This window comes from Schistocerca serialis, chromosome 9 (genome assembly GCF_023864345.2).
Source record: "Schistocerca serialis cubense isolate TAMUIC-IGC-003099 chromosome 9, iqSchSeri2.2, whole genome shotgun sequence".
NCBI classification, from domain to species: domain Eukaryota; kingdom Metazoa; phylum Arthropoda; class Insecta; order Orthoptera; family Acrididae; genus Schistocerca; species Schistocerca serialis.
Window position 1 is genome coordinate 30,390,226 of NC_064646.1, and position 13,649 is coordinate 30,403,874.

At 39.7% G+C, this 13,649-nt stretch overlaps 1 non-coding gene across 1 annotated transcript; it reads left to right on the forward strand.

The window, feature by feature from the left end:
* The first annotated feature begins 8,997 nt into the window (after window positions 1–8,997).
* Trnat-ugu (transfer RNA threonine (anticodon UGU)) lies at window positions 8,998–9,072 on the forward strand. The gene has a single exon. It is a non-coding gene; the product is annotated as a tRNA-Thr (tRNA).
* Window positions 9,073–13,649: the final 4,577 nt, after the last annotated feature.

Genomic DNA, 13,649 nt, shown 5'->3' on the forward strand with positions numbered 1-13,649 from the left:
ATCATATGGTTTTCAACGTGACCTTCGTGCAATTGTGTTTTGTTTACATTCCAGTGATTGTTTTTCTCATGTCCTTGGCACTGTCCTACTCCAACACAATGGTAACCAGTTTGGTCTGTTACCATCACTCCTTATCTTAATAAGCCTAGGTGGGCCACATTTAGCATGTAGAGCATTCCGTAATGGAGTGTTGCCAGTTACGCCACAGGATTGACGTGATAGTCTTTTGATCTGCAACAACTGTAAAATTCTATGTGCAGCAGAAAGAAGTGAGGTGCATCCTGTTGTTATTTTTACTGGTTGTGAACACCTGAACTTGTTCATTTTCAAACACATATTCATGTAACAAAATTGACTGTAAATAAAGTACTGCCCCCACTCCATAGGATAAGTGCATAGATGACAAACCTGCATGATTTGTTTTTTCACTGGTTATTTCCCCAGGTGGTGCATAACTAATATATTCATTGGTGATTTTAACAACAAAGGATGGTGTGTCGTGTATTATTTGCATTATACTTGATAGCTTGTGTTGTACATTGCTGCATTGTAACATAAGACTACCTTGCCACTCCAGTAAATATTTTCATAGGGCAGTTTTAATTTGGTTCAGGTCTGTGTTAATTACTTCTCCCAAAGCACTGTCCAGTGATAACACATCAGTAACTGTCTGCTGAACAACACACAGTAGATCTTAATCTAATCATTCATTTATATTTGTTTCCTTAGTTGAAGTCCTCCTGGAAAAATCTATAGAAAAACTTTCTCTTCATGCAGCAAACTGAATACTTGTCTTTGTCTCTTGCTAAGCAGTAAAATCCTCTCCTTTTATAACTAGTTTAAGAACAATTCTTTTATTTGTGCTTGTTTGTCAGTTGACTGTTTTATAAACTCAGGAATGCTTTTGATATGCAGTTTTCAATGCGGTGGTTTCAGTAGTTAATGCACCAGGTTGAAACATGAAATTTGATTTAATGGATGTTAAGTTTGTTAGCTCAGAGGACATCTCATCTTCTTTGAATGACATCTCATTATGTTTAGTGGGCATTTCATATTTCATCTTGAGTGGATGAGATTTCATTAGGCATTTCATCATATCTGGATGACACTTCATTATGTGTAATAGATATTTCTGTTGGCAGTTCATATTTTATTTGTTGTGAACTTGTCCTCATCATATCTGCTAAACTGTGATACAAGGCAGTATTTCGATCTTGTATGGGGTTGATAGTTTCATTAATTTCCTCGCTCTGAGCAACTGATTCCGTTTCACAAGGTGAGGTTTTATCATTTTCAGTGACCGCTTCAGCGAATTCACTATTGCCGGAATTCAGTTGTATTTCATCTCATATTTCAGTTTCCATATTTGTGGCTCTTCCTATTTTTACCATAATATGTAAAGTGGCTCGAATTACATGTGTAAAATCGTGTATTTCAATTTAATATCAGCAAGCAAATAATAGTACTGCTGAGCAAGAATGTTCTGGAAAGATGACATTCATTGGCTAAAACAACAAAGAAGTGCTGTGCCACGCAAAGTCAGTCATCTTGTGAAAACTTGTTTACCAACAACTAAACACTTGTTTGGCAAAGCAACTTTATACTCAGTTAAATGTAACTATGTACTTACTACCACTATATGCCAATTCTACATCTGACATTCAGCTCAAGTACTGCAATTGAATGGCACTTCCAAAAATTGTAAGAGATTACCATTGTAGGGAGCATTGTAATGGTTCCCTATGTTTTTTAACGTCACTGATTGCATCATTACATTTAAAATAGAATTTATGTTATCTGTTCTAGATTTTCATTCATCTAAATGTACATCTACATGGCTACTCTGAAAATCACACTGAAGTGCCTGGCAGAGGGTTCATCGAACCACCTTCACACTAATTCTCTATTATTCCACTCTCAAACAGCGCACAGCAAGCTCTGATTTCCCTTATTTTATTACGAAGATCATTTCTCCGTAAGTAGGTCAGCATCAACAAAATATTTTCGCATTCTGAGAAGAAAGTTGGTGATTGGAATTTCGTGAGAAGATCCCACGAGATACGGCTTTGTTTGTAATGATGTCCACCCCAAATCTTGTATCATGTTTGTGACACTCTCCCCTATTTCTTGATAATACAAAATCTGCTGTCCTTCTTTGGACTTTCTTAATGTACTCCATTAAGTCTATACGGTAAGGATCCCACACTGCACAGCAGTACTCCAAAAGAGAACAGACAAGCATAGTGTAGGTGGTCTCTCCAGCAGATCAGCTGCATCTTCTAAGTGTTCTGCCAACAAAACAGTCTTTCGTTCACCTTCCCCACATTTTCTGTGTGTTCTCTCCAATACAAGTTGTTAGTAATTGTGATTCCTTGGTATTTATTTGAATTTATCGCCTTTAGATTTAATTGATTTATCATATAACTGAAGTTTAATGGATTCCTTTCAACACTCACGTGGATGACCTTGCACTTTTCATTATTTAGGGTCAGTTGTCAATTTTTGCACCATACATATCCTATCTAAATCTTTTTGTAATTGATTTTGATCTTCTGATGACTTTACTAGACAAACAACAGCATCATCTGTAAACAACCTAAAACAGCTACTCAGATCATCTCATAAATCATTTATTTAGATAAGGAACAGCAGAGGATCTATAACACTACCTTGGGGAATGCCAGAAAACACTTCTGTTTCACTTGATGATTTTCCATAAAATGCTACGAGCTGCAACCCCTCACAGAAGAAATCACAAATCCAGTTGCATAACTAAGATGACATTCCATAAGCAAGCACTCTGATACCAGCTGCTTGTGAGGTACAGTATCAAAAGCCTTCTGGTAATCAAGAAATACAGAATCAATTTGAAATCCCCTGTTGACAGCACCAACATTTTGTGTAACGAGCTAGTTGTTTCACAAGAACGATGTTTTCTAAATCCATGTATCAATAGGCCATTCTCTTCGAGGTAAATCATAATGTTTGGACACAATATATATTCCAAAATCCTGTTGCAAATTGACGTTAGTGATATGGGCCTATAATTTAGTGGACTACTCTTATTGTCTTTCCTGAATAATAGTGTAACCTGTGCAACTTTCCAGTTTTCGGGTATGGATCTTTCATCAAGCGAGCAATTGTATATGATTGTTAAGTATGGAGGTATTGCATCAGCATACTCTCAAAGGAACCTAATTGGTATACAGTCTGGACCGGAAGACTTGCTTTTATTAAGTGATTTAAGTTGCTTCACTACTCTGAGGATATCTATTGTGTTCTCTCATAAGTTTGTTTGTTTCGCTTACCTGTTCCATCTATAATGCATACAAACACCGAACCCACTGTGGCCCCCAGGTTAACACAGTTGCCTAACTGCCCTTTGATGTAGAGGTCTACAACCTGATGTGCCATTGCATACTTCAGTGTGTGTTTGTGCCTGGCACTGGATGAACAGCATGAATGTATGTTTACAAGCTATGGAAAGCAAGAAAGAACATTTACAACATCTTATGCTGTTTTACTATCACAAGGGGAAAACCACCTCACAATTCTGGAAGAAGATTTGCACTGTATATAGGGACAATGCAGCAACAGCTCAATCATGTCAAATGTGGAATGAAATTTTCAATCTACAACGGAATGTGCGCTAATATGAAACTTCCTGGCAGATTAAAACTGTATGCCGGACCGAGAGACTCGAACTCGGGACCTTTACCTTTCGCAGGCAAGTGATCTACCAGCTGAGCTACCCAAGTACGACTCACGCCCCGTCCTCACAGCTTTAATTCCGCCAGTACCTCGTCTCCTACCTTCCAAACTCCACAGAAGCTCTCCTGCAAACCTTGCAGAACTAGCTCTCCTGGAAGAAAGGATATTACAGAGACGTGGCTTAGCCACAGCCTGGGGGTTGTTTCTAGAGTGAAATTTTCACTCTACAGTGGAGTGTGTTCTGATATGAAACTTCCTGACAGATTAAAATTGTGTGCCGGACCGAGACTCGAACTCGGGACCTTTGCCTTTTGCGGGCAAGTGCTCCAACAACTGAGCTTTAATTCCGCCAGTACTTCGTCTCATACCTTCCAAACTTCACAGAAGCTCTCCTGCGAACCTTGCAGAACTAGCACTCCTGGAAGAAAGGATTTTGTGGAGACATGGCTTAGCCACAGCCTGGGGGTTGTTTCTAGAATGAAATTTTCACTCTACAGTGGAGTGTGTGTTGATATGAAACTTCCTGGCAGATTAAAACTGTGTGCCAGACCGAGACTCAAGCTCGGGACCTCTGCCTTTCGCGGGCAAGTGCTCTACCAACTGAGTTACCCAAGCACGACTCACACCCCATCCTCACAGCTCAGTTGGTAGAGCACTTGCCCGCGAAAGGCAGAGGTCCCGAGCTTGAGTTTTGGTCTGGCACACAATTTTAATCTGCCAGGAAGTTTCATATCAATGCACACTCTGCTGTAGAGTGAAAATTTCATCCTAGAAACAACCCCCAGGCTGTGGCTAAGCCGTGTCTCCGTAATATCCTTTCTTCCAGGAGAGCTAGTTCTGCAAGGTTTGCAGGAGAGCTTCTGTGGAGTTTGGAAGGTAAGAGACGAGGTACTGGCGGAATTAAAGCTCGTGAAAGACAAAGGTCCCGAGGTCGAGTCTCGGTCCAGCACACAGTTTTAATTGACCAGGAAGTTTCGTGTCAAAAGTGGTTTAGTCAATTTCAAGCTGGGAATTTTTCCTTAACACATAAACCTTGATCTGCACAGCTAACAGTTACAGATGTAGACGGCTTAATGACGTGATAGCCAACAAGCCACGAATGACAGTGCTGGTATTGGCGTTGGTGCTCAGTGTCAGTTGTGCTACTGTAGCCTGGAACATGAAGGAGCTGTGTTATGTAAATATTCGTGATGTATAGATTCCACATTAACTGAATGGAGCAAACTGATTCAGCAAATGTCCATCTGTGACCCCTTACTGAGACACAATCCGAATGCTCCTTTTCTGGAATGGATGATAACTGGAGAGCTGAGAAGTGGATCATGTATAACAATGCATGGAAGAGTATATTGTGCCAGAAGACAGGGCAGCCACCACTATTGGTTCCTAAAACTGGGCTGCATCTGAGATAGGGTTCTGCTAAGCATCTGGTGGGACTGCAAATGTGTCCTGTATTAAGATCTTCTTCTGGTTGAGACTATCACTCCCAATACCGTTCACAGTTGGACCATCTCAAGGCAGCCATTGATGAGAAATGAGTGGATCTGGGACACAACATTGTCTTTCACTACAACACTGCCAGACCACATACTTCTATGGTGTCCTGTCAAAAGCTGTGTTCTTTTGAGTGGGATGTGTTACCTCAGGCCCCGTATTCACCAGACTTTGCCCCTTCTGACTTTCATCTATTCTGTTCCCTGCATAATTTCCTGAATGGCTAATGCCTTACCTCCTGGGAGAACTGCAGACTGAACCTTGAAGAGTTCATCAACATGAAAACCCCCACAATTTGGAAGAATGGCATTTATAAATTTCCAGGGAAAATGGCAATAGATTGTTGACAATAATGGTGTACACTGCACAGCCTTATTTATTTATATTGTGCATGATCTTGTGTGTGAAGTGTGTAAGCAGACAGGCTCGCAACCACTCTGTTGTTTCTGTGCTGCAGGGAGGTGCATTTCCAGGCATTCTTTGTGATACCACTGAAATACAGGGAGCGAAAGCCTATTTACAATTTGTACAGAAACCAGATGGCAGTTATAAGAGTCGAGGGGCATGAAAGGGAAGCAGTGGTTGGGAAGGGAGTGAGACAGGGTTGTAGCCTGTCCCCGATGTTATTCAATCTGTATATTGAGCAAGCCCTAAAGCAAACAAAAGAAAAATCAGAGTAGGTATTAAAGTCCATGGAGAAGAAATAAAAACTTTGAGGTTCACCGAAGACATTGTAATTCTGTCAGAGACAGCAACGGACTTGGAAGAGCAGTTGGACGGAATGGACAGTGTCTTGAAAGGAGGATATAAGATGAACATCAAAAAAAGCAAAACGAGGATAATGGAATGTAGTCGAATTAAGACAGGTGATGCTGAGGGTATTAGATTAGGAAATGAGACACTTAAAGTAGTAAAGGAGTTTTGCTATTTGGGGACCAAAATAACTGACGATGGTCGAAGTAGAGAGGATATAAAATGTAGACTGGCAATGGCAAGGAAAGCGTTTCTGAAGAAGAGAAATTTGTTAACATCGAGTATAGATTTAAGTGTCAGGAAGTCGTTTCTGAAAGTATTTGTATGGAGTGTAGCCATGTATGGAAATGAAACATGGACGATAAATAGTTTGGACAAGAAGAGAATAGAAGCTTTCAAAATGTGGTGCTACAGAAGATTACTGAAGATTAGATGGGTAGATCACATAACTAATGAGAAGGTATTGAATAGAATTGGGGAGAAGAGGAGTTTATGGCACAACTTGACAAGAAGAAGGGACCGGTTGGTAGGGCATGTTCTGAGGCATCAAGGGATCACAAATTTAGCATTGGAGGGCAGCGTGGAGGGTAAAAATCGTAGAGGGAGACCAAGAGATGAATACACTAAGTAGATTCAGAAGGATGTAGGCTGCAGTAGGTACTGGGAGATGAAGAAGCTTACACTGGATAGGGTAGCATGGAGAGCTGCATCAAACCAGTCTCAGGACTGAAGACAACAACAACAACCACCACTGTAACAAAAAGCAAAATAACTCATGAGAAAACTCAGTACTTCTAAGCTACTCATGTTGACAGGTGTTCTTGTTTCGAATTCTGGAATATTTACTTCGTCGTCTTTTGTGTAGGAATTTCAGAAAGCTGTGTTTAGTAACCCTGCCTTAGCAGCACTGTCATCGATAGTATTTCCATTGCTATCACACAGAGAAGGCATTGATTGTGTCTTGCCACTAGCATACTTTACATACAGGCAGAATTTCTTTGGATTTTCTACTAGGTTTCGAGGCAAAGTTTCAGTGTGGAAATTATAATAAGCATCTCGCATTCAAGTCCGCACTAAATTTTGAGCTTCTGTAAAAGATCACGAGTCCTGGGGATTTTGTATTTATTTAAATTTGGCATGCTTTTTTCATTTTTTTCTCCAAAAGTGTTCTGACCTGTTTCGTGTTCCATGGTGTATCAGCTCTGTTGTTTGTTAATTTATTTGGTACAAATCTCTCAATTGCTATCAATAGTATTTCTTTGAAATGAAGCCACATCTGGTCTGCACTTACATTGTTAATTTGGAAGGAGTGGAGATCATCTCTTAGGAAGGCGTCAAGCGAATTTTTATTTGCTTTTTGAATAGATATATCTTTCGTTTATTTTTGGTGTATTTGGGGGGGGGGGGGGGGGTTGTTTGGGGAAGGAGACCAGACAACGAGGTCATCGGTCTCATTGGATTAGGGAAGGACAGGGAAGGAAGTCGGCCGTGCCCTTTGAAAGGAACCATCCCGGCATTTGCCTGGAGCGATTTAGGGAAATCACAGAGAACCTAAATCAGGATGGCCGGACGCGGGATTGAACCATCGTCCTCCCAAATGCGAGTCCAGTGTCTAACCACTGCGCCACCTCGCTCAGTGTATTTGGGAGTTACAGTATTCAGTTTCGCTACAATAACCCTATATTCACTAATCCCTGTATCCATTTTGATGTTCGTTATTAGCTCAGGATTATTTGTCGCTAAGAGGTCAAATGTGTTTTCACATCCACTTACTATTCGAGTGGGCTCGTGATCTAATTGCTCAAAATAATTTTTAGGGAATGCGTTTAGGACAATTTCGGATGATGTTTTATACGTACCTCCAAACTGAAATATGTATTTTTGCCAGCATATTTAGGGTAAATTGAAGTCACCATCGACTAAAATTGCATGTGTCACCGGCCGCGGTGGTCTAGCGGTTCTAGGTGCTCAGTCCGGAACCACGCGACTGCTACGGTCGCAGGTTCAAATCCTGCCTCGGGCATGGATGTGTGTGATGTCCTTAGGTTAGTTAGGTTTAAGTAGTTCTAAGTTCTAGGGGACTGATGACCACAGATGTTAAGTCCCATAGTGCTCAGAGCCATTTTTGCATGTGTCAGGTACATGTTTGAAATCAGATTCAAGTTTTCTTTGCACATTCCAGCAATTGTATCATCTGCACTGGGAGATCGGTAAAAGGATCCAATCATTATTTCATTCCAGTTGCCATGAATGACTTCTCCCCACACTAGCTCACAGGAACTATCTGCTTCAATTTCACTATAAGATAAACTGTTACTAACAGCAACAAATGCACCATCACTAACTGTTTTTAGCCTATCCTTTCTTAACATCGTTAGATACTTTGTAAAAATTTTGGCTGAACTTAACTTATCTCCAGCTTTAGCCAACTTTCTGTGCCTATAATGATTTGAGCATCAGTGCTTTTTATTGCTGCTTGGAGCTCTGATTCTTTCTCAACACAGCTACAACAATTTACAACTGTTACACTGATGGTTCCTAGATCCACATTCTTCCTGTGTTCAACCTGCACTCTGTGAGACTGAAGCCTTTTTTCGTGTTTATACAGTTATCTTGCAATAAAGTCTTGGGAAGACAGTATTGTCTGAGTTTATTCAGGATGTTACCTCAGTGTATGATAAGTGAATAGACTATTTATGAGTTCTTGACTGTATCATTCTTAGAATTAAAATGCTTAGAATGAGTGAATTTAAATTCAAAAGGTGCATAAATAACATTCAAAGATGTTCTTTCGGGAACAGATACTACCGTCATATATATTTAAAATATGGCTTCCCGGCCATTGACCTTCTTGTGCGAATGCACACGCTATGCCCAAACTCGTACGGGACTTGGTAGATTAATCTGCCACGAGTAATGAGTATGATGGGCAAACATCTATTAGGCACACTATGAATGTAGTGGTGTGGACATGTTGGGAATGTGGATCTCACAGGGAACGTGCAAGGGATAAGTCCCTGCAGACGCGCTATCCTCTGTGCCCGCGGTGGCTCAGATGGATAGAGCGTCTGCCATGTAAGCAGGAGATCCCGGGTTCGAGTCCCGGTCAGGGCACACATTTTCAACATGTCCCCAATGAAGTACATCAACACCTGTTTGCAGCTAGGGTGTCCATTTAATTATCATTTCATTCAAAGATGTATTCTGTTTTGAGGGAAAAGAGTATTGTGATTGACACTTTCATGTATTGTGACCAATCCTGTAACTTAAATTAATTTTTTTAACAAAATGTACAATCATTCAGAAATTTTTGTGGTAAATGTATTAGGTGTATCTGCTGTAGCAAGCATGAAGGCTGCCATTCAGAAATCGTCTTTAGGAAAATGGCAGGAGCGTGTACAAATGCACAGCACTTCACAGTTGAAAGTACAGATTTCTTTTAACATATATACAGATTTCTCCCTTTACAATACATCATAACAAGAAGACAACAGTGAGTACTCCAGAGTTTGCAAGGTAGTCCACATCACTAATGCTCCTCTTGGTCTTTGGTCCCCATTAACTTCCGATGAGTTCAACATGATTTACGGCAAGTTAATTTGCTTCATGATTGTCAGTGAAAATCTTCATACAATGGGACAGAAAACAGTCTTGACCAATCTTACTGAAAAGCTGTTCATCCACTTCATTTCTGCTACACATTCATTCAGAACAACAAACTCTGATTCGACAGTGCTTGTGCTTAGAGCCACTGTTCAGTGTTTCTGATGCTCCAACTTATAGCTGCACTCCCAAAACCTGTCAAATATCCACTAAAGGATTTATGATGATTTGGATCAGCTTCCCAGTCTGCACTGAATGCATTTCAATTTTCTTACCCATCTTGCGGTAACCATTTGCATCATTATTGTTCTAACAAATAACATAGTATGTGTTTGATGACACTGCTTCGCACTTGGATTGCTGTCGTACCAGCATTAAATAAGTTGTTGGATGGGCTAAATACGGCCTTGTACCCGTAGCCAAGTACAGAAGACTTCCAATTATGGTTCTGTGTTTTGATACCCCCTGTCCACTGAGCTTGTTGGCATCTCTTCACACAACATTATATCATCCACATATGCAATTGCTATGAGTTTATGCTGTAGCTCATAGTAAAGAGATTGAAGAAATGTATGATGAGATAAAAGAAATTATTCAGATAGTGAAGAGAGATGAAAATTTAATAGTCATGGGAGGCTGGAATTCGATAGTAGGGAAAGGAAGAGAAGAAAACGTAGTAGGTGAATATGGAATGGGGATAAGGAATGAAAGAGGAAGACGCCTGCTAGAATTTTGCACAGAGCAAAACTTAATCATAGCTAACACTTGGTTTAAGAATCATGAAAGAAGGTTGTATACATGGAAGATGCCTGGAGACACTGGAAGGTTTCAGATAGATTATATAATTGTTAGACAGATATTTAGGAACCAGGTTTTAAATTGTAAGACATTTCCAGGGGCTGATGTGGACTCTAACCATGATCTATTGGTTATGAACTGTAGATTAAAACTGAAGAAACTGCAAAAAGGCAGGAATTTAAGGAGATGGGACCTGGATAAACTGAAAGAACCAGAAGTTGAAGAGAGTTTCAGAGAAAGCATTAGTAAACAACTGACAAGAACAGGGGAAAGAAATACAGCAGAAGAAGAATAAGTAGCTTTGAGAGATGAAATAGTGAAGGCAGTGGAGGATCAAGTAGGCAAAAAGACTAGGGCTAGTAGAAATCCTTGTGTAACAGAAGAGGTATTGAATTTAATTGATGAAAGGAGAAAATATAAAAATGCAGTAAATGAAGCCAGCAAAAACAAACACAAATGAAGCCAGCAAAAACAAACACAAATGCCTCAAAAATGAGATTGACAGGAAGTTCAAAATGGCTAAGCAGGGATGGCTAGAGGACAAATGTAAGGATGTACAGGCATATATCACTAGGGTAAGAGGAAAATTAAAGAGACCTTTGGAGAAAAGAGAACCGCTTGTATGAATATCAAGAGCTCAGATGGAAAACCAGTTCTAAGCAAAGAAGGGAAGGCAGAAACACTGAAGGAGTATATAGTGGGTCTATACACAGGTGATTTACTTGAGAGCAATATTATGGAAATGAAAGAGGACATAGATGAAGATGAAATGGGAGATATGATACTGCTGAAGAGTTTGACAGAGCACTGAAAGACCTAAGTTGAAACAAGGCCCCAGGAGTAGACAACATCCCATTAGAACTATTCATAGCCTTGGGAGATCCAGCCATGACAAAACACTTTCATCTGGTGGGCAAGATGTATGAGACAGGCGAAATACCCTCAGACTTCAAGAAGAGTATAATAATTCCAATCCCACAGAAAGCAGGTGTTGACAGGTATGAAAATTACTGAACTATCAGTTTAATAAGGTACGGCTGCAAAATACTAACACAATTTTTTTACAGATGAATGGAAAAACTGGTAGAAGTCGACCTCGGGGAAGATAAGTTTGGATCCGTAGAAATGTTGAACACATGATGCAATACTGAGCCTATGACGTATCTTAGAAGATAGATCAAGGAAAGGCAAACCTACATTTCTAGCATTTGTAGACTTGGAGAAAGCTTTTGACAATATTGACTGGAATACTCTCTTTCAAATAATGAAGGTGGCAGGGGTCAAATACAGGGAACGAAGGCTATTAACAATTTGTAAAGAAACCAGATGGCAGTGATAAGAGTCAAGGGGCATGAAAGGGAAGCATTGATTGGGAAAGGAGTGAGACAGGTTTGTAGCCTATCCCCAACATTATACACTCTATATATTGAGCAATCAGTAAAGGAAACAAAAGAAAAAAATTGAATTGGGAATTAAAATCCATGGAGAATAAATAAAAACTTTGAGGTTTGCTGATGACATTGTAATTCTGTCAGAGACAGCAAAGAACCTGGAAGAGCAGCTGAACAGAATGGACGGTGTCTTGAAAGGAGGATATAAGATGAACATCAGCAAAAGCAAAATGAAGATAATGGAATGTAGTCGAATTAAATCAGGTGAGGCTGAGGGAATTAGGTTAGGAACTGAGACACTTAAAATAGTAAATGGGTTTTGCTCTTTGGGTAGCAAAATAATTGATGATGGTCAAAGCAGAGAGGATATAAAATGTAGACTGGCTATGGTAAGTAAAGCGTTTCTGAAGAAGAAAAATTTGTTAACATCGAGTATAGATTTAAGTGTCAGGAAGTCTTTTCTGAAAGTATTTGTATGGAGTGTAGCCATGTATGGAAGCGAAACATGGACGATAAATAGTTTAGACAAGAAGAGAATAAAAGCTTTTGAAATGTGGTGCTACAGAAGAATGCTGAGGACTATATGGGTAGATCACGTAACTAATGACAAGGTACTGTATAGAATTGGGGAGAAGAGGAATTTGTGGCACAACTTGACTAGAAAAAGGGATTGGTTGGTACGACATGTTCTCACACAAACAAAGGATCACTAATTTAGTATTGGAGGGCAATGTGGAGGGTAAAAATCATAGTGGGAGACCAAAAGACGAATACACTAAGCAGATTCAGAAGGATGTAGGTTGCAGTAGGTACTTGGAAATGAAGAAGCTTGCACAGGATAGAGTAGCATGGAGAGCTGTTTCAAACAAGTCTCTGGAATGAAGACCATAACAACAACAACGACAACAACAAACACATGGGTCAGCTACTGATGACAGGATCCCTCGTTTGCGAAGGAATTCATCAAGTGTTTCATTCCATCTTCTGGCTGACTGGTGCAGCCCATAGATGTACTTTCCAGTCTGCTTATCCAGTCACCTTTGTTCAGTTCCTCTTGATCTGGTATGCCATTGAATTTTCTTTGTAGTTTCTCAAGTGGCATCTGTGAAATCAATGGGTAATTCCACATAGTCTGGATTTTTTATGTCAGCCATTGTGGGGCGGCGGGTGAAATAATTGTTATTAAAAAATGTAATGTAGAAAAGATGCATTTCCCGGCCGATTAGGAACATATGTGGGGCGGCGGGTGGAATTATTGTTATTAAAATGTTCCTATTATTTATTTAATGCTGTTGTTTGCCATTCTCAACACTGGCTCTCTAACTACAATATTGGCAACCAGAAAGTGATTAGCAAAACGTGAAGCCTGTAATTAGAATTCCTAGTGCCCACTTCATCTGAGAAATACATTTATAGCTACAGCTTATAGCTCTGAGGAATTAGGAGATTGTCTGGGATTCATAATCAAAAACGATTCTCTCTAAAATGTTCACTATATTCTGAAAATCACAGACCAAAAAGGAATCCACACAATCAAACTACCAGAGCAGTTCAGAGTCTAATGCGCTGATGCAACTATAACTGTTCAAATTAAATGTTTAAATGAATGATCTCCATAATTTGATGATAATGTTCATCAACCACCTGAAATCTCCAGACAGTGCTAATAAATACACTGTTTTCCATCAGAGCATTCAAGGCTTATTAAGTAAACTAGATAAGCTATCCATAACATTCTAGACAAGGTCTTTATTAATAATCTGATGTAATCTATTTTACTGAACACTATGAAACTTGGTTCTGACACTCCCTGAATAACTATAACCCAGCAGCTCTTTATTGTAGACATACTTTAGATAAAGGTGGAGTGGCGATTTATGTTAAGAACAAAATAGCTTA